The following is a 27,901-nucleotide window of genomic DNA, read 5'->3' as shown; positions in this document are numbered from 1 at the left end:
CTTCACTCTATATGACAGACTCTAGGTCCATCCACCTCACTACAAATAACTCAATTTCGTTTCTCTTTATAGCTGAGTAATATTCCATTGTATATATGTGCCACATCTTCTTTATCCATTCATCTGTCAATGGACATTTAGGTTGGTTCCATGTCCTGGCTATTGTAAATAGTGCTGCAATGAACATTGTGGTACATGTCTCTTTTTGAATTATGGTTTTCTCAGGATATATGCCCAGTAGTGGGATTGCTGGGTCATATGCTAGTTCTATTTTTAGATTTTAAGGAACCTCCATACTGTTCTCCATAGTGGTTGTATCAATTTACATTCTCACCAACAGTGCAGCAGGGTTCCTTTTTTACCATACCCTTTCCAGCATTTATTGTTTGTAGATATTTTGATGATGGCCATCCTGACTGGTGTGAGGTGATACCTCATTGTAGTTTTGATTTGCATTTCTCTAATAATTAGTGATGTTGAGTATCTTTTCATGTGCCTCTTGGCCATCTGTATATCTTCTTTGGTGAAATGTCTATTTAGGTCTTCTGCCCATTTTTTAATTGAATTGTTTATTTTTTTGATATTGAACTACATGAGCTGTCTGTATATTTTGGAGATTAATCCTTTGTCCATTGTTCCATTTGCAAATATTTTCTCCCATTCTGAGGGTTGTCTTTTCGTCTTGTTTATGGTTTCCTTTGCTGTGCAAAAGCTTTGAAGTTTAATTAGGTCCCCTTTGTTTATTTTTGTTTTTATTTCCATTACTCTAGGAGGTGGGTCAAAAAAGATCTTGCTGTGGTTTATGTCAGAGTGTTTTTCCTATATTTTCCTCTAAGAGTTTTATGGTGTCTGGTCTTACATTTAGGTCTTTAATCCATTTTGAGTCTATTTTTGTGTATGGTGTTAGGGAGTGTTCTAATTTCATTCTTTTACATGTACCATCCAGTTTTCCCAGCACCACTTATTGAAGAAGCTGTCTTTTCTCCATTGTATGTTCTTGCCTCCTTTGTCATAACTTAGGTGACCATATGTGCGTGGTTTTATCTCTGGGCTATCTATCGTGTACTATTGATCTATATTTCTGTTTTTATGCCAGTACTATACTGTCTTGATTACTGTAGCTTTGTAGTATAGTTTGAAGTCAGGAAGCCTGGTTCCTCCAGCTCTGTTTTTCTTTCTCAAGATTGCTTTGGCTATTTGGGGTCTTCTGTGTTTCCATACAAACTGTGAAATTTTTTGTTCTAATTCTGTGAAGAATGACATTGGTAGTTTGATAGGGATTGCATTGAATCTGTAGATTGCTTTGGGTAGTATAGTCATTTTCACAAAATTGATCCTTCCAATCCAAGAACATGCTATATTTCTCCATATGTTTATGTCATCTTTGATTTCTTTCATCAGTGTTTTATAGTTTTCTGAGTACAAGTCTTTTGCCTCCTTAGGTATGTTTATTCCTAGATATTTTATTCTTTTTGTTGCAATGGTAAATGGGATTGTTTCCTTAATTTCTCTTTCTGATTTTTTGTTGTTAGTGTATAGGAATGCAAGAGATTTCTGTGCATTAATTTTGTATCCTGCAACCTTACCAAATTCATTGATTAGTTCTAGTAGTTTCTGGTGGCATCTTTAGGAGTTTCTATGTATAGTGTCATGTCATCTGCAAACAGTGACAGTTTTACTTCTTCTTTTCCAATTTGTGTTCCTTTTATTTCTTTTTCTACTCTGATTGCTGTAGCTAGGACTTCCAAAACTATGTTGAAAGAGGGGCGAGAGTGGACATCCTTGTCTTGTTCTTGATCTTAGTGGAAATGCTTTCAGTTTTTCACCATTGAGTATGTTTGCTGTGGGTTTGTCATATATGGCCTTTATTATATTGAGTTAGGTTCCCTCTATGCCCATTTTCTGGAGAGTTTTTATCATAAATGAGTGTTGAATTTTATCAAAAGCTTTTTCTGCATCTATTGAGATGATCATATGGTTTTTATTCCTTAATTTGTTGATATGGTGTACCACATTGATTTGAGTATATTGAAGAATCCTTGCATCCCTGGGATAAATCCCACTTGATCATGGTGTATGATCCTTTTAATATGTTAGATTCAGTTTGCTAGTATTTTGTTGACGATTTTTGCATCTATGTTTGGCAGTGATATTGGTCTATCATTTTCTTTTTGTGTGATATCTTTTTCAGGGTGATGGTGGCTTCATAGAATGAATTTGGGAATGTTCCTCCCTCTGCAGTTTGAGAAGGATTGGTGTTAGCTCTTCTCTAAATGTTTGATAGAATTCACCTGTGAAGCCATCTGGTCCTGGACTTTTGTTTTTTTCGAAGATTTTTAATTACAGTTTCAATTTCATTACTTGTGATAGGTCTGTTTATATTTTCTAATCCTTCCTGGTTCAGTCTTGGAAAATTGTACCTTTCCAAGAATTTGTCCGTTTGTTCGTGGTTGTCCATTTTATTGGCCTATAGTTGTTGGTAGTAGTCTCTTACAATCCTTTGTATTTCTGTGGTGTCTGTTGTGATTTCTCCTTTTTCATTTCTAATTTTATTAATTTGCATCCTCTCCCTTTTTTTCTTGATGAGTCTGGCTAAGGGTTTATCATTTTTGTTTATCTTCTCAAAGAACCAGCTTTCAGTTTTATGGATCTTTGCACTGTTTTCTTCATTTCTATTTCATTTATTTCTACTCTGATTTTATGATTTCATTCCTTCCACTGACTTGGTTTTCTTTGTTCTTCTTTCTCTAAGTGCTTTAGGTGTAGGGTTAGATTGTTTATTTGAGATTTTTCTTGTTTCTTGAGGTGAGATTGAATTGCTCTAAACTTCCCTCTTAGAACTGCTTTTGCTGCGTCCCATAGGTTTTGGGTCATTGTGTTTTCATTGTCATTTGTTTCTATGTATTGTTTTATTTCTTCTCTGATTTCTTCAGTGATCTCTTGGTTATTTAGTAGCACACTGTTTAGCCTCCATGTATTTGTGGTTTTTACAGTTTTTTTCGTCTAATTGATTTCCAATCTCATAGCGTTGTGGTCAGAAAAGATGCTTGATACGCTTTCAATTTTCTTAAATTTTCCAAGGCTTGATTTGTGACCCAAGATGTGATCTATCCTGGAGAATGTTCCATATGTACTTGAGAAGAAAGTGTATTCTGCCACTATCAGGTGGAATGTTCTATAAATATCAATTAAATCTATCTGGTCTATTGTGTTATTTAAAGCTTGTGTTTCCTTATTAATTTTCTGTTTGGATGATCTGTCCTTTGGTGTAAATGGGGTGTTAAAGCCTCCTACTATTATTGTGTTACTGTCAATTTCCACTTTTATGGCTGTTAGCATTTGCCTTATGTATTGAGGTGGTCCTATCTTGGATGCATAAACATTTATAATTGTTATATCTTCTTCTTGTATTGATCCCTTGATCATTATATAGTGTCCTTCCTAATCTCTTGTAGCAGTCTTTATTTTAAAGTCTATTTTATCTGATATGAGTATTGCTACTCCAGCTTTCTTTTGGCTTCCATCTGCATGGAATATCTTTTTCCATGTGTTCACTTTCAGTCTCTATATGTCCCTAGGTCTGAAGTGGGTCTCTTGTAGACAGCATATGTATGGGTCTTGTTTTTGTATCCATTCAGCCAATCTCTGTCTTTTGGTTGGGGCATTTAATCCATTTACATTCAAGTTTATTATCAATATATATGTTCCTATTACCATTTTCTTAATTGTTTTGGTTTGTTTTTGTGGGTCTTTTTCTTCTCTTGTGTTTCCTGCCTAGAGAAGTTCCTTTAGCATTTGTTTTAAAGCTGGTTTGGTGGTGCTGAATTCTCTTAGTATTTGCTTGTCTGAAAAGCTTTTGATTTCTCCGTCGAATCTGAATGAGATCCTTGCTGGGTAGAGTAATCTTGGTTGTAGGTTTTTCTCTTTCATCACTTTGAGTATATCCTGCCCCTCCCTTCTGGCCTGCAGAGTTTCTGCTGAAAAATCAGCTGATAACCTTGTGGGGATTCTTTTGTATGTTATTTTTTGTTTTTCCATTGCTGCTTTTAATATTTTTTCTTTGAATTTAATTTTTGTTAGTTTGATTAATATGTGCCTTGGTGTGTTTCTCCTAGTGTTTATCCTGTATGGGACTCTCTGTGCTTCCTGGACTTGGGTGACTATTTCCTTTCCAATTTAGGGAAGTTTTCCACTGTAATCTCTTCAAATATTTTCTCAGACCATTTCTTTTTCTCTTCTTCTTCTGGGACCCCTATAATTTGAATGTTGGTGCATTTAGTGTTGTCCCAGAGGTCTCTGAGATTGTCTTCAATTCTTTTCATTCTTTTTACTTTATTCTGCTCCTTGGCAGATATTTCCACCATTTTATCTTCCAGGTCACTTATCCGTTCTTCTGCCTCAGTTATTCTGTTATTGATTCCTTGTAGTGTATGTTTTATTTCAGTTATTGTGTTGTTCATCTCTGTTTGTTTGTTCTTTAGTTCTTCTAGATCTTTGTTAAACATTTCTTGTATTTTCTCAATCCGTGCCTCCATTCTACTTCCGAGATTCTGGATCATCTTTACTATCATTACTCTGAATTCTTTTTCAGGTAGATTGCCTATTTCTTCTTCATTTATTTGGTCTTGTAGGTTTTTACTTTGCTTCTTCATCTGTGACATATTTTTTTGCCATCTCATTTTCTTTTTTTCCTTTTTTTATGAGTGGGATTGTGTTCCTGTCTTACTGGTTGTTTGGCCTGAGGCTTCCAACACTGCAGTTTGTTGGCTGTTGGGTAGAGCTGGGTCTTGGTGCTGAGATGAGGGCCTCTGGGAGACCTCACTCTGATGAATATTCCCTGGGGTCTGAGGTTCTCTATTAGTCCAGTGGTTCGGACTTGGAGCTCCCAGTGCAGGAGCTTCAGCCTAACCCCCAGCTCGTGAACCAAGATCCCTCAAGCCACGCAGGTGGCAAAAAAAAAAAAGGAAAACAATAACGAAGTAAAAAATAAAATTAGGAAACTAACAGCTATATAAAAAAATATATAAAAATAAAAATATAGATGAAACAACAACCGGAAGGTATAACAGAACCACAATGGTTAAAAATAGGAGGAGAAAAAAAAAAATGGTGGAAAAGGCCTTGGCTGTGGAGGGCGGAGCCTAAGCAGGGGTGAGGATTGGGCAGTGGGCAGGGCCTATGCTTAGTACCAACAGGGCTGGAAAAAAGCGGGGCTGGGGTGTGATGGGTGGGGCTTAGGCTCAACAGAATGAAAGGGGCCCAGGCATGCCCCTCCCCCCATCTCAGAGGTGGGGGGACCCCACCTGGGAGCCCAGCAGGCTTTCTTGGTGCAAGTGGGTGGGGCAAACGCCCTCTAGGACCAGAGGAGCGGGAAAGGAGCAGAGGGTGTTTGCCCCAGCCACTCAAGCTCGGTGAGCCTGCTGAGCTCCCAGGCCAGTCCCCCCCCTCCAAAGCCCCCTCCGGGCCATGTGGGTCCTGGGGGCATAGGAGGGAGGCTGGGGAGATCCTCTCTTGCTCCTCCTGTCCTGGAGCGCCCCTCCTGCCTGCCTCTCCTGTTCTCTCCTGTCCTCCCTTCTATGCCCGCAGGACCAACCCAGCCGGAGGGGACCTCTGAGGTTGTAGGACCCGGCCTGGGAGCCGGGCAGACTTCCCCAACTGATTGGGCAGGGGAAACACTGGGCCCACTCCCCCTTGATCTGAGCCCCTGAGGGTCCCTCTAGGCGTGGGAACCCCTCCCCTTTTAGCCACCCCTCAGGGGCGCCAGTCCTGTCTGGCCTCCACTTCTCCTGCCCCCTCAGTCCCCCCATGTCCTACTGGTTTGCTTGGGGGTTCTTTCCATCTCCTTGGGCATCGGGGTCCCCCACCAACATCCAGCTGGCGCACTAGTTGTGCGGAGTCAAGAACTCTGCGTCTTCCCACACCACCATCTTGACTTGCCCAGATTAGGTATTAATATTCAGTTTATTAAAATATATTAAATAATGTATCAAAGTAGCATAGTACAGTAGTTAAAAACACACACTCTGGAGCCAGAGTTTAAATCCTGACTCCAACTCTTGTTGCTTTATACCTTCAGTTGCCTTATCTGTAAAATGGGGATTAAGTATGATATTAACCTAATAAAATATTTTAAGGATTAAGTGAGTAAATATATGTAAAGTGCTTAGAATAATTTCTAGCTCATAATAAATATTATAAAGTGTTTGCTTTATTACTCTGTTCATACTTATTAAAAATGAAAAGTAAAATATTATTGCAAATGCATCTTTTAATGAGATGGAGGTATCTTTTAACAATTTTTTTATAATTAACTCATGTATTAAATGATGAATATTATTTATTGCCAGAAGGAATCTGGGTTCAGCATCACGGTTATCTCAATTTTTCATTTATATGCTTAGAATGAGAAAACTTTTTATATAGATGGATAGATGAGAATGAAAGGAGTCTTGATGTAACAAAGTTTCTCAATTCCTTGAGCTCCTTTTGGATTATGTGCCAAAAAATCACTTACTGATCTTTTATCAAATATCATTTTAAATGATCTTTCAGTGAATGACTCCATTCGCTCCTGCTTCAATTTGTTGAAAGCATTCAATTGGAAACCACTTCACTTACAAAATGATTTTTCTCCAGTCTTCATAATCCTTTTCTTTTGCAGCACCAATACCAGCATTTCTAATTATACTTTTTGTTAGGTGCCCTGAAAGCATTTACCTTCCAGACAGTGCACTATTGTAAAACAGGATGGGAAAGAGATACCATTTCTTGTACAAAGAGGGTGTCAGGACTAATGTGAAAGGGCAGGTGGAAGCAGAGAACTAGAAATGGCATCTGGACTGTACTGCTTCTGAAATGAATCAATTTTGGGGAGTCTTTGTGTACTCTGGTCCATGTACCCTAGTTTAGAGATCATGGCTCCTGGGGCCATCCCTTTTCCGTGAGCAGTGTGAACCAGGAACTTAGCCATGCTCGGCATCTACATGCCAGCTTGGGTTTCCTCTCTGCACCTTGTTGGTTTGCGAGCTTGGGAGAGGGCAGGTCAGTTCTGTGGTTCTTAAACTGTGCTCTGCAGATGTATGGGAGGCCCCAGACTCTTTTAGGGGATCTGTGAGGTCCAAACCATTCTCATAATAGTAAAAGAAGGTATTTGTCTTTTTTACTGTTTTGATATTTGCATTGACAATGCAAAGGCTGTGATGGGCAAAACAATTGGCCTCTTATCGCAGATCAAGACAGTGGCACCAAACTGTGCTAGTGGTCCTTGTGTGTACTGCCACACACACTTGCATTTTAAAAAGAATTTTCTATTTTCACTCAAAAATGTTCTTGATGAAGCAGTAAAAATTATTTTTGTATTACACCCTAACAGTTGAGTATATCTCTTTTTAATATTCTGAGTGATGAAATTGGCAGTCTGCACAAAGCACTTCTGCTGTGCACTGGAGGGCAGTGTCTGGTGGAGAAGTATCCTGTGATCGTTTTGAGTGGAAAGCCATACTAGCCACTTTTTAAAAATGAAACATTGTTTTTAGTAGAAAGACTTACTGACAAACTGTGGTTATTCAGACTCTATTTTTAATAGGCATTTTCTCCAAAATGAGCAATGAAACTGACACTTCAAAGGAAACAACTGACAGTATTTATTACTAGTGCTAAAATTCAAGTTTTCCAGCAGAAATGAGAATTTTGGAAAACTTTAAACTGACATTGTGAACTTAACAAACTTTCCAGTACCAAAATGCTTTCAATGAAATCGGTTGTGACATTTAGCAAATAGAATTTTCAAGACATTGTATAATGAAATGTGTAAACATTTTGAAACTTTGTGTAATTCAGTGACCTAATATTTTTCAAATGACCGATGCATGATATTATTACAGAATCATGCATGGGCATATTACTCAGAGTTCTCCAGAGAACCGAACAAATAAGGTATATATATGTATAGCTAGAGAGAGAGGTTTATTTTAAGGAATTGGCTCTTGCAATTGTGAGGGCTGGTAAGTCTGAAGTTTGCAGGCAGGCCGGCAGGCTGGAAATTCAGGCAACAGTTTGATGTAGTTCTGAGTACAAAGGCTGGAAAACTCAGGAAGAAGTTTCACTTTGCAGTCTGGAAGCAGATTTCCTTTTTTCTCTGGGTACCTCAGTCTTTTTCTCTTAAGGTTTTCAACTGAATGGATGAAGCCCACCCACATTATAGAGAGTAATCTGCTTTACTCAATGTCTATTCATTTAAATATTGTATTAATCAAACCTACAAGAAACCTTCACAGCAACATCTAGACCGGTGTTTGACCAAATAACTTGACATCATAGCCTAGCCAAATTGGCACATAAAATTAACCACCACAATAGGTAAAAGAGCTATTCAGAGGTCAAGATAGACCAGTGGATTCTACATTGCAACTAAGCTCTAATAACACTTGTTGAGTGATGTAGTATCAAAGGATACCCACAATTACCTAAAAAACTATGAAAATACTCCCTTTTGCAAACTATACCTGAGGAAGGACAGATTTTATTCCCATACTTCCACCAAAACAACATATAGCAACAGATTGAATGTGGAAGGAAAGACAGAATTTTAGTTTCTAGTCTCTTCTATTGAGGCAGCTATTTAAAGAAATTTGCAAAACTATTTTAAAAAATTCTACTCTTTTCACTAATATTTTTGGTTTAGAAAATGTAGATTTTTAAAATAAAATGTTAATAGGCAATGGGTTTATTGTTATTGCTAAGGATTAAAAATTAAGTTTTTTTTTTCTTTTTAGTTAGAACACACAAAAATTCTTTGTTTTCTTCAGCAATTTTTGAATGAAAGTTGTCCTTAGACAAGAAAATTGTTTGATAATTGCTACTTTAATAAAAAGGAGGTGATAGGTTGGGGAAAGAATAATTCTCATTAAGACAGCAACACATGTGAGGATTAAACTTTTTCCTGAGGTGTTAGTTAACCTGTCGGAATACCTGAGCGTTTAATGAGTGTCTGTACGTAAAACTGACTTGCAGGTCCCACAATAGTGTTGGCGGTAGTGCTGCCTGATGTGAGATGAATGCTGGTTAATTGGAGGATTGGCTTCCTGGTAGGATTTGTTTGAGGAGAAATCCTTGTTCTGCTGGGGTGTAGTGACCTCCTGTGAAAAGCTTCCTAGATGCTAGTGCACAGACTAAAACAGGGCTGCTTTGCAAAGTGACTCAGAGCATTTGCCAAGTGCTTGCAGAATTCCAACAGCTTTTTAAGGTGCTGCCCCCAGCCTCAAATCCCTGAATATCTCCCACTGCTGCTCCAACTATTCAATCCTCCTCACTTCATTATAGCAATGTTAGAAATATGGTGCCATATGCAGTTCACAGCTTGAGTTAAACCGGTGACATCAGTATTTCAGTTCAGTGATCTTAACTTTTGGTATTAGAACATAGAGGGTAATGTAGATAGTATTGACGTGTTTCAGGGGAAAGGAAAGCACAGTGCTAATGCAGGGGAACTCATAGAAACCCATTAATAATCCTTTATAGTGTTCCTTTCCAAATCATCACAGAAAACTAGTTCCTGTGTAAATACTTCCCCTTCTTACCTTATAAAATATTTAACTTTTATATTTCCTTCCGTAAGAATGGTTTTCTAAGGGTTCAGGTGTGTTTTGCCAAGGCCATTTGAGGTCCAGGTTGATGACAAACACTGGGCATCAGCATCATTTGATGTCAGTCACATGGTTCCTGAGACACCCCTGAGATAGGAGTGCAGTTCGATGGCTTCAGAGAAAGAGCAGCCCGCAGACTAATCGGCACGCGGCGGGAGCACGAGCAGCCAGATGACTTACAAGGCATCCGCTGTGTCCTAACGGGCATAAAGATTTTCTGCAGACCCTGGCAAGGGGGTGCAGGCTGCGTTTGGAGTAGCTCGGTCTGGAAGCCAGCTAGCAGTGTGGCAGCTACTTGATTAAAGAACGTTGTTCAGTAGAAATGAGGGAAACAAGTGAGAAAACAGAAATAGACTCTAACTTCTGTCTGAGTAGAGGTGGAGAGAGACGCGTTTCAGCGGTGAGTGTGATGGGGTGCAGTAGCACGACAGCCCTGGCTGATCCTATCCCTCTATCAACTCTTCTCTTGGCAGCATTTCAAGGTGTTTTACCCTCACTCTGTAGATCGTCTCTGTGATGACAGGGAGACTCCTTTTGTGCCATCGGAGTGCACTTCTGGCTTTTCGAGGTGCTGTCTCCACGGTGTCATTAGACTCCAGCAGAAACCTCAAGAAGCCTGTCTCTCAGGTTAGTGTACAGGAAAGAACAAGAAGTAAATTAGGAAAAGCATTTTTTTAAAAACATGTAACTCTAAAGGCATTGTAAAATTTTTAAACACGCTTTGGAAGGCATGTGTGTATCTGGCACAGTGTGGTCCAGTTTTGATCGGCTCCATTACTGTCTGGCATTTAATTCCTGCAGAGGAAAGAAGGGCAGAGAAAGGTAGACAGGCTCCAGGAGGTGTGGATTTTCTCTGATTTCTCTTCCATTTTTCTTCTCTCTCTTTTGAAAGGCTTGAGATTTTTCATTCACAATTTTGCTTTTGAATGTGCTCGTATTTTAAAAAGTGGAACATGGATATGACTTCTTCTTCCTTATCTGTGTCTAATGTGGAAATATTTTCCCTTTTCTTCCTTTATTCCTTTTCACTCTCTTGCCTACATTATTTTCCTAACACACCAGGTATTGCACTGAAGCTCTTTTACATGGATTCTAGATGTATGTTTTGTTTGCTTTGGGGGTGTGTGTGTGTGTGTGCACGTGCGCACGCGTGCATGTGCTCTAACATGGAAAGTATTTTGTCTTTAGAATCTATTCTGCTGACCCAGGTTTTTCAAAGGACCTGCCAGTCTGGGTCCACTGGAGTCTGCTTGGAAATGCGCAATGTGGTCCTGTCCTGAGTGGGATTATGGGTAAAATATCGTTATATTAAGGGTCCTTAACTGGGTCCAGGGGCTTAGAGAGTCCCATTGCAGCTCTGTGCAGCTCTGATTTGTTTTCAGATTGTCAGAGGGGCCCAGTGGTTAGGAATCACTTTTGGTGGTTTTGGGTGGTCTCTGAAGTAACTTCCAACCAGATTGTTTGTTCCTTTGATTTTCAGTGTCCATTATAGCTGGATTTTCTCTGTGCCTTTCATATGTTTTTATTTAGTAAATAAAGTACATTAAAATTTTGTTACCTTTCTTGTTTTAAATTTCTCATCCCTTAACTGTATTCATTCATTCACTTATTTATTAAATCCTTAATGTATAAGCACTGTACAAAAGCAAAGGCCATGTCCCCTTAAAGTAACTCAGGTCACCTTGTTATACAGTCCTTTTGCAATCCTCTTTCTTTCCATTTCAGCTGTTATCACAGTTCATAATTATGTATTTATGTGACGTTTCCTTAAGGAGACTGAAAGCTACCGGCGGTGAGGGCCTGTGTCTGCTTTCTGCTCACACGTATCCCACAGTGCTGGCGACACTGCCTGGCAGATAAAAGGATCTGGGGCAGTATTTGTTGCATGAAGACATCTTTGTGTCACTTTAGAGAGCCCAGTGTCTGAACAGGGGTTCGTTTCATATCCGTTGTGAATAAAGAATCACCAGGAATTGGAGTGCTTGGCTTGGCTCTGTGTGCTGTGGAGCTCGAGCCCCACCCTCCAGGAGCTTGTAATGCAGTGGAGGGGCGAGAGGATGTGTCTGAAACCGCTCATTTGTCAAGTGCTGTGGTAGGTGAGAGATGGGGGTGCCCAGCAGACAGGGAAGGTGTGTCAGTGGAGGTGAGGGGAGAACATGGGGGACAGAAGAACTTCAGAGACAACAGTTCAGGCCCAGCTGGAGAACAGGATGTGTGGTGGCCCCGTGGTGCAGAGCCCTAACCCAGGGATAACCTAGGAGTCTACAGAGTTTTCCTAGTGTGGGGCTGTCTTCCATTGCCTGTCTCTTAAAATCAGGGCTTGGGTCAAGAAGAGCTAGCAGCTCTTGGTGATTTGTGTTGGGGAAGGGGCTTTCGAAAAGGAAAAAGGGAAGTGCTGGGAGTCATAGTGGCCCTCTGACCCCTGGCCTAGTAGCACAGGAAGCCTGAGCAGAGGAGGGCAAGATGGGGTGTGTGTGTGTGTGTATGGGGGCGCTGAGGATGTGGGAGGGGGAGTGAAGATAGCACAAGGCAAGATCCTGAAAGAAATTGCACATGGTAGCTAAGCACACCTTTTTCTAGAAGGGAATGCAAAATATACGTCGGCCAAGCTACGTCATGACTCGGGGACTTCACGAGGACCAAAGAGATGGTTGCTGTGGCAGAAGTGGTCCCAGGAAGGGGTACTCCCATGCCTGCCCCGGGGTTTGGGGTGGGCTGCAGCATGGCGCTAAAACAAGGCAATCCCCAACATATTCCCAAGCCACCTCTCAGGATCCACGAAGTAAAGCGCAGCGATTCTGTGGGCAGCGAATCTTCTGCCAAGTAATTGTTTGCCACCAGGTCTGTTTGTCCCCATAGGACCCAAGGCCTCCAGGCTGAACCGCTTCTCTTCTTTAGGGTCTGTGCCCTTTTGCTTTCTTCTGCCTTCACCCTAACACCCATGTTTCCCACGTAAAATGCAACGTATTTTTTCACTGCAGTTTTCAGTCCTCTCTCTCCACTGTTCCCTTCTTGATGCCCACTGTTTTTTCGGACACAAACATATACACAGGCATCATCATGAACAAAATGGTGTCGTAGAAAGAGAAATCTCAGCACAGAAACTAAAGTTTACCAAAAACACCTATGTGGAATGTCATCTACAGAATTAACAGAATTCATCTACAGAATTAACAGAATTAGCAGAGAACTCATTCTAGCCATGCAGTGTGAAAAAAAAGTATTCTTATGGATGTTCATCTCTATGTGGTGTACCATTCTTGGAGTTGGTGTTCCAGATGAAAGCATCTGCTCCAAACCCTGTTAAAGTACTTCCAGAATCACCGCTTCACATCCCCACATTTCAAGGGGGAAGCCAAAAATGTAAATTAATTACTCCAGACTAAATCCTGGCGCTAATGGCTTTACTGGCATTGTGGCTCATTCAGGAGCTGAGATACACTTTTTATTCTTTTGGAGCAGAAATGAAATGAGTGTGTAATGGTTGGGCAGAAGGAAAATGCAATTCCTTTATGTCTCAATATATAGGGAACCACAAAGGGGGTGGTATTACTTTTGTTCTTGTCTCTGCCTTTAATATCCCTGGCTGCCCTCTGGGAAGCTCTTGCCCTTTGGGAAATGCACGTCCCTCCTCACCTAGACCCTTCTCTTCCTGCAGGGCTCAGGTCAGATTTCGCCCTCTCCATGAAGTGCTTCCTGGGTACCCGTTGCACCTTCCCTGAATGCTGATGGCATTGTTGTTTGGGTACCATGTGCTGACTTAATGTGTGGGGTGACAAAATTCTCTGCTCCCTCTGAGCCAAAAGCAAGCCAATAGATTGCTTTTATTTCTAGGAAGCCTAGGGAGAGTTGTAGGAAATATATCCTGGGCCCCAGAGGAACCAGTGAAAATGAGAAAAGAGAGAAATTGTAATGGGAATTACAGCTTTCCTTTTTATAGCTTTTTATAGTTTATATGATGCTTTTTTTTCTGGCCTGAAGCAGACATATCTTGGGGATTAGAAGATTCAGTAATGTAAGAAGTAAAACACATGGTTATGATTCTTTAGGATCAACCTGCACATCCTGAGGTTTCTCTAGGGTAAGCTAGACCTAGCAGCCAGTGACAGAGAAGAGTTCCCTGAGCTTGGCCAGTGGGTCAGTTGTAGACTCTCAGGATTTGAAGAGACCTTGGTGGTCATAGAATCGACCCCTCCCATAGCACCCTCTTCAGTGTAGCACCGTCTGTGCTTGGCCTCTGCTATGAACTCTGAACAACCTTGGCCTCGCTACTTCCTGAGGCTGCCCGTTCCTCTGGGATGAGGAAGATTTGTCTGACCCTTCATCTGCCAATAGTCCTGCAGATATTTTCAGGCAGCATTTTCTCTTCCTCAGTCATTTCTTTCGAAGGAGAAACACCTTCACATTCTTTAGCTTTTCTGCATATACCAGTTTTCCATATTCCATATGCCATTCTCCACAAACCAGTTTTCTTCGTATACCAGTTCTTATTATTCTGGTCGGTCTTCCTTAGATATGCTGTAATTAATCAACATCTCTAAGAAGTGAGATGCCCAGAGTTGAATTCTACTCTAAGAGGAGTAGAACTTGCTTTTTCTTCCTTACGGACTGGGGTTCTGTTCATGCATCTGTATGGGAAGAAAAATAATTTTCCTTCGACTTTTCTGAGTTCTTGGGTGAGACCCTATAATACAAAACAGATCAACAAGAGAAAAACAAACAGAAGTTTATTAACACGTACACCTCATGTATTCATGGGAGATACCTAGGGAAAAAATGAGTAATTCAAAACAGTTGCTTAAAACTCTGGCTTATATAGCATCTTCAACAGAGAAAAATAAATTCATAGAGAAATGATAAGACGAAGGAAAACAGTTTTAGCATTCCAAGGGCAGCAAACTATGGGAAGGTAAATATATGGGAGGAAACTAACGGTAGAGAAAGGCCAGTTACTAAAGTTTGTTATGTAGATTCCTCTGGTGCTGTCTCCAGGTTGGTAAGGGTCTAAAGTTGTCTACAGTGATGAACTTTTGTCCTTCCTGGTAGAGAGGGGAGGAAGGACACCTTTGAAAACTTATGTCTTGCTTTTAGGCAAATAGTGGGAGGGCAGGGAGCTTTTCTTACATCTGCTGCTTCTCAGTTGCCTTCGGGTCAAAATAATTCTTATGCCAAAGTGGCATATTTTGGGGTGGCATATTCTGCTATTCTTCACAGCGTAGTGTCAAGTCTTCGGGCCAGACAGACCACTTGAGGGTCACAGCAAATGTACTGTTAGCAACACCCTGCCCCGCAAGATCGTACATTCCCGTTAAGCTTCATTTTCCTCCGCTTCTGCGCATTACCTTTGAAGTTATAAAGTTTTAAATTTGGATGCTAAAAAATTGTCCAATTGAATTTCAGTGTATTAGACTTAGCTTCACTCTTGTCTGTTTGAGATTTCTTTGGGTTTTGATTCTGTTACTCATTATGGTAATTACTGTCATCTCTCCCCCAACCTCCAAAGTTGCACCATCTTTAAGAATCCGGGGTGTTGAAATAACCAGGTAGGCAGTTTCTTTGTGAAATGACTTCATGTGCATATGCCCCTGAGATTCATTCCTTTCCATTCTGACTTTCCATCATCAATCATTTATTCACTTGTTTTTTAAATCCTTCTAGGTGCATGGTTTTAAATTAAGCCACTTTACTTTTTGATGCTAGAAAGCTGGACTCAGCAGAACTTGCTGTTATATTTTAATAAAGCATATAAATGTTTTCTCATTAAACTGTCATGGTATTATATAATGAAAACCAAGAATGAATTTACAAATATAAAATTGGTTTTAACTGAGGTAAGTGAAATCTATAAAATTATCATTTTTAGCTGATAATCAGGTACCAATTATTATAATAAGAAATTAATCTAAGTAAAGCCATGAGTCTTGGAACAAAATAATTGTGACCTCAAAGTTAATGTTTCCCAAGAGGTGTTAATGGCAGGAAATATAAAATGGTTTCAAAGAGTTTGTACAAATTTATGAAGGACTGAGCCATGAAAGTTTAAAGAGAACTGCTAAAGGTAACCTCTAAGACTGACAGCCAGGAGCGTAAAGCAAGGGGGCTGGACTGGACGATTTCTAGTCCTTCTCAGCAGAATAAGTTCTGATAATTGTACACCTCTCATTGCCTCATTGTGGTTTTTGTTGGCAAAAAAATGCAGCTTGGGGTCAAGCAAAATCTAATCCAAGTTAGTGACACTTTTGAAAAACCAAGCAGATTCTTCATCAAATTAAGTCAATAAAGAGAACAGTTTACCATATTTTTGCAGGCTGAATTGGATGCTGCCAACGGTAAAATGCTATATGAATCCTTAAACCAATCATGGAAATTTGCAGTGAAATAATTGCTTTTTAAAAAAAAAATATTCTCCTGATGATGACAAACTTCAGGCTTTTTCTGGGTTTAATCAATTAAGAGAAAATTCTTTCCTCTTGAAGGAAGATTTTCTAGGTTGCTACATATCAGTAAAAAACACTGACTCCCTGAGGACCTCACATGACTTTTTCATGCTTTCAAAAGGCAGTTTTTGTGATTTTGTTTTTCTCTTCCCACATCTTCATCTTGTGCATCCCAAGCACTGGCTATTGGTTCAGACTGTTTGTTTATTTTTTTAATTTAAAAAGGGCCACAGTCCTTAACTGCTTGGTATGTTTGTTGTTGTTTTCAATGAATGCATTGTCCTGTGTTCTGGATATTGCTGCCATCAGATGACGAAGTCTTAGAAGACCAAAAAAAAAAAAAAAAAAAAAAAGCGCACAGGCAATTCCCATATTAGAAAAATTGTACTTTATATTAGAAAAATAGGATTCTGTCTCATGGAGTAGAGATTGGAAAGTTCTTTAATTAATGTATAGTAGAATCCAGGTTCTTGTTATGTCCTCCTTTGAAAACTCAAATTAAGTTGCTTTCACCTTTACTATTTTCTTAGAGCTATATTACTCATTTTTATGTTAAAAGAATACATTTTTTAATTTAAAAATTAGATACGAAGTTCAGAGAAAATCATAAAATCGTGACTAACCATGAAAAAGGCAGAATTGTGTATGAGCAAATACTTCCAGATTGACACGGCATGAATATTTAGGGACCTTGCTTTGCACAACTGTTACCTGTATTTTTATATAATTCCCTTTAAAGAAAGTACTTCCTTAGTCACAAACCTAGTTTCTCCATCTCCTCCCATTTCTGCCTTGGAACACAATAAGGCATTCCTAAATTGAACATCTTGTGGGGTCCAGAATTAAAGATCCAACTTGTTCACATAAACTCTCATCTCCTCTCAGTCTTGATGGTAGATTTATAACCCCATCTATCAAAAAGTCAAAATTCTGTTTCCCATTCATGCTAATAAAGCAGCAGGAATTTCCTGGAGGGAATGCTGACAAGCCTAATTGTTCCCAGATGGAGAGTAGAGGGTTGATTCCAGTGATGAGATTTTTAACCCTTTCCTTCCCAGTTTTCCTTTGATCTTATAGGGAGGTGTCAGGGCTCCAAGGATGAGTAAGAGAGATCATTAAGGTTTTCATGATAGTAATGATCTGTCCATACTCTGGCAAGACTGTGAGATGCTGACTTGGATTTGATAATATGGTGACGATTAATACCAGAGGTCTAATTTCAGGCAAGCATGTAGGTGCTGAAGTATGACTGTGTCTGGGGGGTTTGGGGAATCAATCAAATGAGACACTGGAACAGCTGAAGAAGAAATGTCTCTCCCTGGTGTTCTACAAAGTTCTTCTACAACTTAAAAACATGAAAGGGGACACTTTATTTGTAAACATCTCTAGCAGAGATGTGGTAGGACATGTATGCTAGATTATTTGTAAAGGTTGCTGTGTAGACACTGTACCCCTTAAATATAGAGAAGGCTTTCCAGTCCCCCATCACTGTCATCATCCTCGGACACTGTCTGAGATGTGAAAGGGTGCCGTGGTGGACACTGGGAATGCAGAGAGCCTTACAGTAGAATCCAGGGAGGCAGAACTTTGCAGGCAGGGGCTATTCCAAGTGCAAAGTGATGAGGGAAGAAGTGAAACTCAATTAGTGTGTAGTAGACAATAGAACCGGTAGGCTTAGGGCTACAGGACTGTGCTCTTGGTTTCTTTCATTTGACAAACACATGGCGAGAACCTACCACTCGCCAGGCACTGCCCGTGGTTCTGGAAATAAATTGATAAACAAAGCTATAAAGTCTCCTGCTTGCATGAAACTTCTAGTTCTAGTTTTTATAGTGCATGTGTGTGATTTCTAAGAAAACTTAAAGCGTACTTCTGTAGAATTTCATGGTTTTCAGAAACCCTTTTACACCCTTTCATTTTATCTTTCTTTAAATAAGAGTAATATTTCTTCTGTGTCACTTATTAATAAAGCTATTTTAAGTTCTTCAAGTGTATTGTAATGCAAATTAGAAATAAGGAAATGAAAATTTTAAACATTTAAAAATAAGTAATGTTAATTTGCACGAAGTACCTTCTCCATATATTAAGGGTTTATTTTTTTTCTTTTCTTTTTATCATCCTACCCAACCTCAGCAGAACTTAAGTATCTAACTAGCACGTTAATGATCCTAGGGAAACATTAGCATATGTATTTATAAGCTTTAAAAATTAAAGCTATAGGTTGATAAAACATAATAAGTTTTCATCCTTTTTAATAAGAAAAGTAAACAAATAAAAATCGTAGGTTTTAACACTTATGGTTAATTCCTAAGTTTATTTAAATTCTTCATCTTAATGTATGTTATAGTATTTGAGTCATGCAAATTGGGAAGGGGTCATGTGCTGTCTTTGAAAAAAAATAAGTCAGGAGCTCTAAAAGAAATTTAAGATCCATGGCTTTTTCTTTTAGTTTTCTTGGAAATGTGTATTATGGGAAGATTCAAGATCACCTGCAAATAGTGATGTAATGTGGTGTAATTAGGGGGAAAAAGGAATAACATTAGTATTGGTGAGATTGCCTCAAATTTTTGCAGACCAAAAGATTTATTTTGCTATTCTTTTGAGTTTCTCAGTATCCTTAAAAGTTCAGATGGGGACTTACCTGGCCGTCCAGTGGTTAGGACTCTGTGCTTCCACTGCAGGGGGCACAGATTCAATCCCTGGTCCGGGAATTAAGATCCCACAAGTCCCACAGCGTTGCCAAAAAATAATAATAATAATAAAATTTTAAAAATTAAAGTTTAGATGAAAAAGTGTAGAAATGTATTACAGTATTGGCAAGGTTCCTTGTTTAAGGGTGGGGTAGTCAAGGTTGACTCTTTTTGATATCTAGACACATCCAGAAGTTAGATTGAAAAAGCCGTTGGCTCATTTTTAAAACATTTAATAATATGTTATTCTTTTGTTCCCTCCCTTCTTCCCCATTAAAGCAGTAGAACTCTGTACTCATGTAAACTGCGGTGACTCAGACCTAGATGTGTGTGACTGGTCACATCCTTTCCCCAAACACAAACTAATACATATATAAAAGACTGAGATAATAGTGCTTCTTATCCTGACGGCTGTGATAAAATATCGAGATAAAGAGCAGAATTCCTTTTTATATTGTTCCTCAGTTAATTAAAATACTTTATTTCAGTCCAAGATGTATTCAAATATACCTCCGTGGAAAAACACCATTGGAAAGTTATAGGAGCCATGGAAAACAACTGCTATCAATCAAAAGGAAAAATTTGAAAAAAACTAAAAGCATGGGAGAGTAATATGCAGCTGACTCAGGCTTCAGTGAATTATTTTTATTTCAGTCATGGAAAAGCTTGCTTTATATGTTCCCTTTAGGCCATAGTCAATGCCATAGAAAGATCTACTACCAGAGCTTAGGTTGAAGACATAGGTGAAAAAAAAACGAACTATTTTCCAGTCAAAAGTTAATCAGTAGGGTGGCAAAGCTGCCTTATTTTAACGTGGGTATTGTCAAGTTCTTTAAAAAACTTTAAAACTAATCTTTAGATTATGTAGTACAATGAGTAGAGTGTGGCTTTCCTAGAAAATATGTCCTCATTCAAATCCTTGGAATCTGTAAATGGGACTCTTTTCATGGAAAAGGTTTTTGCAAATATAATTAAGTTATCTTGAGATGAGGTCATCCTGGATTACCCATATGGGCTCCAAATCCAATGAGAAGTGTCCTCATAAGAGACAGAAGAGAAGGTCCTGTGAGATTGGAGTGGCAGAGCTTGGAGTGATGTGGTCAGAAGCCAAGGAAGACAAGGAACGTTGACAGCACCCAGAAGCTGGAAGGCACATGAAGGGTTCTTCCTGAGAGCCTCCGCAGGGAGTACGGCCATGCCAACACCTGGAGTTTAGGGCTCTGGCCTTCATAAATGTGAGGGAATAAATTTCTGTGGTTTTAAGCCAGCAAGTGTGTGATAATTTGTTGCAGCAGCCACAGGAAACTAATACATACAGGGTTAACCAAGATTCATTGAATAGCAGTGGTATGTTAGTTGTGATACAAGCCATTGAGAATACTGCCTCGTGCCTACCAGAAGCCTACCCAAGTATAGTGAGTCAGACATAGGATGGGCCATTACTGTACGGTGTGAAAAAGTTTATTCCAAAGATATATAGATGTATATGAATAATGGGAACATGGAAAGGATACCACCATTTTTCTGAAAAAATGCCAAATTTAGGTCAGCTGCAAGCAATGCTAGGTTTATAAATGAAAGCATTTTTATAAAATAAGCTATTCATAATATATCTATTAATAATATAAAAAGATGCAATCAATAACCTAAAACCTTGAATTTGATGAATTTATAAGCTGGAGTATATATACTACATGAAGGGGATATTTCAGTCTGCTCTATAAATACTAAGAGAACTAAAGTGTAACATCCAGCGTGCTATGAATCTGCCTGGGCATTTTAATGCCTTTCCAACTCAGGCTGTCAGATTTTTTTTTCATGAAAATATATCTCTAGTTTTACAATGGAATTCACTGAATAGATACTTGTCATAGTAATATTTATCACTACCATATAAAAAAGATATACGCATAGAGTGTTTTTAAAGCTTTATTGAGGCATGATTTACAAACTGTAGAATTCACCTATTTTAAGCATACAGTTACAATCTTTTAAATAAATTTATTGAGTTGTGCAAACATTACTACAATCTAGTTTTAGAACATTCCCACCACCCCTGTTTATTTGCAATCATTTCGATTCTAGCTCTAGGCCACCACTCATCTGCTTTCTCTTTGTAGATTTATCTTTTCTAGACATTTTGTGTAAATATAATAATAAAATAATTTTCTTTTGTATCAGACTTCTTTAACTTAACATAATGTTTTTGAGGGTTATCCATGTTATAGCATATTTCATTATTTCATTAGTTTTTATTGCCGAATAGTTATTCAATTGTATTTTGTTTATAAATGTCTTGTTTATCCATTCACCAATTAGTGGATATTTTGGGTAGTTTCATTTCAGACCATTATGAATAATTCTGCTGTATACATTTGCGTACAAATATTCATGTGGACATATTTTTTTTTTTATAAATTTATTTATTTATTTTTGGCTGCATTGGGTGTTTGTTGCTGCCCATGAACATACTCTAGCTGCGGCGAGCAGGGGCTACTCTTCGTTGCGGAGCAGAGGCTCTAGGCGCACAGGCTTCAGTATTTGCAGCACGTGGGCTCAGCAGTTGTGGTGCACAGGCTTAGTTGCTCCGCAGCATGTGGGATCTTCCCAGACCAGGGATCGAACCCGTGTCCCCTGCGCTGGCAAGCGGATTCTTAACCACTGTGCCACCAGGGAAATCCCTGAACATATGTTTTTATTTTTACCTTTTTGGAGGAGTGAATAAATACCTAGGCGGGAAATGGCTGGGTTATATAGTAAGTTCATGTTTTCATTTTTGCAAAATTGTTTTACAAACTGACTGTGCCTGTTTACATTTCCTACCAGTAATGTAAGAAGGTTTCAGTTACTCTGCATCTTCACCAGTATTCCTATTGTTTGTCTTTTTGGTTAAGGCCATTCTAGTGGGTACGAAGTGGTATCTCGTTTTGACTAATGACTAATGATGTTGACTGCCTCCTTTCAGGCTATTCCGGTGAACTTTGGTTCTTAACTCCTGTCATTGGTCTTCAAGACTCAATTGTGTAATTTTTTTTCCTAACCAAGAATGGCATAGAACACGCAATAGGAAAAGGAAAAGGTATGAGAGGAATTGAAGAGAAAAAAATGAAATAAAATGGATGGTGCGGGAAAGAAGTTATAATAAAGTACACGCGTGATTATGGGAAAGGGCAGGAGAAGGAAGAGTATATAAAAAAGAAGAAATTGTGTTGTTTGGAAAGCCAAGTCATATTAGAATGGTATCAGTGAAGATAAAAAACACATAAGTACATTAGAACCATTGGTAACTATTTGAACTTTCTCTGTCTAGGGTAATGACAGTGTCATTAATTTAAATCAAAATGTGCTCAGGAGCTAAGAGTAATTTTGAGTTATTATCCATTACACTTGTCTAGTCTCTGCAAAAAGACCACATTCTCATTTATTCATAGCTTCTTTCTTTGATTTATTAAGGCCTTCTTCTGTTATGCGCTTTCCTTTAGTGAACCGTCACCTTTTGGACACAGTGTCAGACCTTCTGTGGTCACTGGTGTCCATCTGAGCTTCATAGTGTTACGCCTGAATAATCCCTAATTTCATGTCCTTTCTTCCCACTAACACACGTGCATCTGTGCAGCCCATTCTGTCTTGCCCTTTCTCTGCCTCTGCTGCCTTCATCAAAGACACGAGTACATGATTTGGGAGGGCATGGGTTGTTTTTTGTTTTTTTTTTTTTACTTTTGGGCTCAGGAGGTATTAACACATAACTTAACACATAATCATAATGCCTCATGAAACCTCAGTTATTTCCCCTGTGAATACAAATACTTGAATGATTGAGAATAGTTTCCTCAGTTTTGGCTTCAAGTGATGGTCAGCTGAAAAGTCATGGTAAAGAATCCAAGACTTAGAGTTTTCATCTTAAGCCAGCTATTTAATCCTGGCCTCAAAGGGCAGTATAAAGATTTTTCCAAAATGTAGTTGAATAAAATGCCTAGTCACATTTGAAAGACTTTCTTAAAAAACTCAAAGAATAGGAAAACACACATATTCTTCAGTGTTTAATTTTGTTTGTCATCAAATTAACATATGTGTATATGTGAGCTGTGAAGATCAAGTACTGTGACTATAGTTTTAATAAATAGACCAGAACTTACATATATAAATGAATGTCATGTATTTTGAAATGAACAATCTTGGCTATAAACTTATTTCATCCATTCTGCAATTCCTCCATCTTATTTTGGACTTTCCATCAGTGCCAGTTTACAAACCAAATGAAAAAACTTATCTCATTACTTTATTGTCATACCTCATATATAAGATGCAAAAGCAATATGCCTTAGTAATTGAGATTATAAGTAGAGATTCCTATCTCATATATTGCCTGGTGCTTGGTTCAGCCTGTTTTGAGATGGGAGCACATGTTTACCTTCCATCTCATCTCATAAGAAAAGCAATATGTTTCAAATGAAGAATGCAGGGATTGCAGCAGTTACTTCCTCCGCGACTATTACTCTCTTTACTAGAATTTAGTACCAAGGCCTTTTTACCACCTATTACAAAAAAGTTCTCTAAGACGCTATGAGAGGAGTCAGCATGCATTGTAACGGTAGGCACTTTAGCAAATTGTCTTCTGGGAGGCATGGGTTTCAAAAGGTGTGCATTCATTCCGTTATCTATTAGATTATCAAGCAGGGCCAACACTGATGTGTGAGTGGCTGTTGGGAGATGCAGTCTTGTTCAGGTAAAGGACTTTGTTAAATATGCAGTGATCTGTCCTATCACAGTCAACAACATTTTCAAGAACACACAGTTGTTACTGTGCAATAGAGATGTGAAGATTCAAGCTATTTACCTTGGCAACCGAGCAAGCCGTTGGTGAATGACTGGCTTCTGGGGGAAGGGGCTCCTTCACAGCAGATGAGAGAGGACAGATTACGGGAATACAGAAGTGGGTACGTTTACTCACTTATTCATCATAACAGTCCTGGAAGATAATTATCATTAATTTTAAAACAGCCAGACTTGCGTCATACATTTACATTTTCAATGTTCAGGGAAGTATTAAAAATCTCTATGCCTTAGTTTTCTCAACTATGTACCCTGTAAAAGTTATAAAAGAAAGCGGAGAGATGAAGTTCAAGATCCAGAGCCAGCCACGTTATATATATTTTACTAGGAAAAGAATGTATGTGGTAGAAGTTCAGCTGCATGTATTGAAGACACACACACACACACACGCACACAACACACACACCCCGTGGATTAAACAAGATAGAAGCTTATTTTTCTTGCGTTTAAATGAAGCCTAGAAGTAGGCTTCACAGAGTTGTCTAATTCTCTTTGTTCTGCCAGGTTTTTTCAAGTTCTCTGTTCTTCGACTGCTAGGTTATGAGGCTCAGGGCTCACCCTTATAGTCTAAAATAGTTGCTAGCACTCTGGCCATTACATCCAAGTTCAAGGAGACAAGATTGAGGTTGGACGCAAATAGGATTCTTCTCCACTCCTTAAGATTTCTTAGTAGGTCCCCCTGACAATTGTGCTTATGTCTCATTAGTCACATGCCACACATAGCCATAAGGAAGAATGGGAAATGTTAATCTTTTAGTTGGTCAACAATGAGTCCAACTAAAAAGTGTGTTTCTATTACTAAGAAAATGGGGAGAATGGATACTGGAGGGAAGCATATAATCAGTCATAAAATATAACTGTTATTTTCCTGTTTTTTACTTAGCAGCTTCATCAAGTTATTGAGTCTTAGTTTTCTCATCTATGAGAAGAGGATAATCCTAACCTCAAAGGGTTGTTATGAGTAAGTAGGAAAAGAGGTAACACATGCACAGCACCACTGGGTAGCTGCTGTATCCCATGTCTGGCGACACTAGGCTTAGGGAAGGCCCAGACTTGGAGCTTCCTGACGAGGGGCCACACTGGCTGGGCAGGGACATGGATACCTGGGACCTGACTGCTCCGATAGAGGAATTGCACCTCTCCAGGCTGCACAGAGTGGCAGAGATGGCACCAGAAGACTGGTTTATTGCTGGACTGTTCCCTGGTGGGGAGCAGATGTCTGGCAACCCCCTTTTTTGGGTTACCTAAGACTCATGTTTCTTGGTAGAATCAGAAAGGTGGAGGGAGTTTCAAGAGTGTGATATGGGACTTGGCCACCAGTTGTTCTAATTTAATTTGAGAAATGAGTTTGTTACTGACCAGGGTTCTTGGGCTCCTTAATCAATAGAAATTGATAAGAGGCTAGACAAGAAATTCAGGTAAGGCTTTACTGGGACTCATGATGCAGCACGAGGGAGTGAAAACAGGTAACAGATTCCCTTGCTCGCTCCCGAGGTGAGATGAGCTGGGTCCTTACATGGGGTGAGGGGAGGGGTGGGTCTAGGAGTCAGGCTGGAGGGATGGCTTGGATGGCTTAGGTGGTCTGCCCACCCCCTTGGTGGTGCTGTGTGCAGGGTGCATGTGCGGTACCCTGCTTTTGGCTCCTGGCTCCTCAGAAATGGCAGTTGGGTTTTTGGTCTTTTTGTATCTTGTTGTTCATAATTTGCCCCAACTGCACATGTGCACAGTTATATTCAGTCACTTGTAGTTTCTTTGTATTTTGTTGCTTGAGGAGACGTTCGTCCAGGTGCAAGCATTGCAGCAAAGGGGCCCAGGGCCCAGCCTGTCTCAAGTTGAAATTGTGAAAACCTAATACAGGGAGAGAAGAAGGTTTGATGTCTGAAACTGAAGCTCAGGGATGGTGCCTGGCAAGAGATATGGATTGGAGAGCAGATGTGTGCCAGAGAAGGGAGCCAAGTTTGCACGTTCTTCCCAACTCCGTCTTTAGTGCCATCACATGGATGCCTTGAACTAAAGTCATGGAGGGAGTGTTTACACCACATAAATCAGCAAATGATATGAACCAAGTCTTTCCGCCCACTTCTCATCTCCCCACCAGAGCCAGTTTACCAGTAGACCACTGTTGGGAGACTTTGGCATATCTGTGACCGCTAAAGTCTTGAAACTGAATGAGATCATTTAGTGCTTGTGTTTATTAATATGATAATAAAATATGGTAATGAAAGAAGTCTGGGAATGGCGTTTTTTGGGGTGGGTGGAAGGAGAAAAGCCATAGAAGAGTTTCAGAAGAAATGTTTAGGGGGAACTAGAGGTAAAGGGTTTCAAAGAACCAGAGAGAGTAGAGATTTCTAAGAAAGAAGGTTTGATAAACAATATCACATGTAGGCAAGATGTCCATGTGGGTTAGGCTATTAGATTGTTTGGGGACCTTAGTAAAAGTTTTGGTTTAGTGACTTGAGCGGATGCATTGAGTTAGTAAAATTCAATAGCTGTGGATTGGTGAATGAGAAAAGTGAACACCTTTTTTTAAAAAAAATAATTATAGTATGTAACAGTCTACAGTTTTAGATCATAATAAGCATGAGTTGAAAGAATGGTTTGTTCAACTTCTGTAGGTGCTGTACTACTTTGCTTATAAAGGAGGGAACTGATTTAGAAAGTTTAGAAACTTGATTTTAATCTTGGTATTGTGGCTACCCATCGATGTTGTCAGCATATACAACGTAACACTTAAAAGCAATTTTCAATAAATAATTGTACTCATTTACCAAGCTTCTTAGGAGTATTATTTGCTATACTGTCTATCAGACTTCTTTGTCTTTTCTTGTTGACAGTTGTGTTTTCAATAGGAAATAATGCTCCTTAAAACAGTAATTTGCACTTTTAAAAATCAGTGGTCAGGTTTGTGAAAGTTTTTTGAGAACCGTAGGTATATAGAATGAGATTTTGTTCCTTTTTGTTTTTTTAAAAAAACTAGTTTTAATTTAGGGAGGAAAGCAAAAGTGAATTTTTAAGCACAAAAATCTTCATGTATTGAATTTAATATTGGTTTTAATATTGTGTCTTCCTGGAAGGTTTTTCTTTCTAAAGTAAATTTGGAAACACCAGATACTATACCATTGCATTTGAACAGAGAAACACAGGAAAAATTACATAAAAATAAATAGGACAGTTTTAAATTTTGGAATATAGACTTCTTTGTACTGTGCCTGGGAATTGGTTTTCTGAATCTTTGTGCCAACAATATGGTACTAGTTGCTTTATTTATTTATTTATTTTTAAAATTTATTTATTTATTTATTTATTTATTTATTTATGGCTGTGTTGGGTCTTCGTTTCTGTGCGAGGGCTTTCTCTAGTTGCGCCGAGCGGGGGCCACTCTTAATCGCGCTGCGCGGGCCTCTCACTGTCGCGGCCTCTCTTGGTGCGGAGCACAGGCTCCAGACGCGCAGGCTCAGCAATTGTGGCTCACGGGCCTAGCTGCTCTGCGGCATGTGGGATCTTCCCAGACCAGGGCTCGAACCCTGTCCCCTTAGTTGATTTATTTTGCTGCTGCTGAATAATATTCTTGTTATCTAATTAGGAAAATCTTTTGCTTGAGTTGAACTAAGTTTCATTCACAATGTCCGTGAATACATTTTAGTTGTAAAAATAAAAATGTGTTTTGGAAGAGGTGATCTTTTCATCCTGTGCCCAATTACTCTTCTTAGAAAGTAGTTTCTTCGAATGGCAATGGAAAGAGCTGTTTGTAACAGAAAGGAAAAATTTTTTTGGAGTTTTATTAAAAATAGCATGATATATCTGAACAACAAGGGACTTGTTACCACATTTTCTGTGTAACTAGTGAGCTGGAAAATTCTCTATGTTCACTGTAGCCAGTCATTTGCAATAACAGTGTTGGCAAGTAATGATGATCACCGCGTGTGTCTATGTGTGTGTGGTGGTGGGAGCATGCCTTGTGCTCAGTGCTCTCACTGTATTTTCTCTCTTAATCCTCACACTTACAGCTCAGAGCTAGGAAATAGCAAAGTCAATATTTGAATCCAGGTCTATCTAACTCTAGAACCAGAGATCTTATACGCTATTTACACCAAGGTCCGAGCAGTATATCTTTAGCAGAGAAAGAGGGTCAAAAAAAAATAAACAAATGAAGCATTTCCCGACGAACCTAGTCTGATGTATCTTAACATTAGAAAATGAATCAGACATGAATTTATTCAAAGCCATTTAGGACTAATGTAGGATTAAAAAGAAAGGCAATGGGGCTTCCCTTATGGCACAGTGGTTAAGAATCCAC

General features: G+C 39.1%; 1 protein-coding gene and 1 long non-coding RNA gene across 3 annotated transcripts in view; one reads left to right on the top strand and one right to left on the bottom strand.

The window, feature by feature from the left end:
• LOC309610015 overlaps positions 1-27,076 on the bottom strand; it is a 173,494-nt gene extending 146,418 nt beyond the window's left edge. Inside the window, exon 1 of the long non-coding RNA XR_014233703.1 lies at positions 7-27,076. This is a non-coding gene — a long non-coding RNA (uncharacterized lncRNA). The remainder of the gene's footprint in view (positions 1-6) is intronic.
• TMTC1 (transmembrane O-mannosyltransferase targeting cadherins 1) overlaps positions 1-27,901 on the top strand; it is a 265,227-nt gene that overhangs the window by 77,795 nt on the left and 159,531 nt on the right. The window lies entirely within an intron of this gene.

This window comes from Balaenoptera borealis, assembly GCF_965194805.1.
Source record: "Balaenoptera borealis genome assembly, chromosome: 13".
Lineage (NCBI taxonomy): Eukaryota > Metazoa > Chordata > Mammalia > Artiodactyla > Balaenopteridae > Balaenoptera > Balaenoptera borealis.
This window is presented reverse-complemented; position numbering and strand designations above follow the sequence as displayed.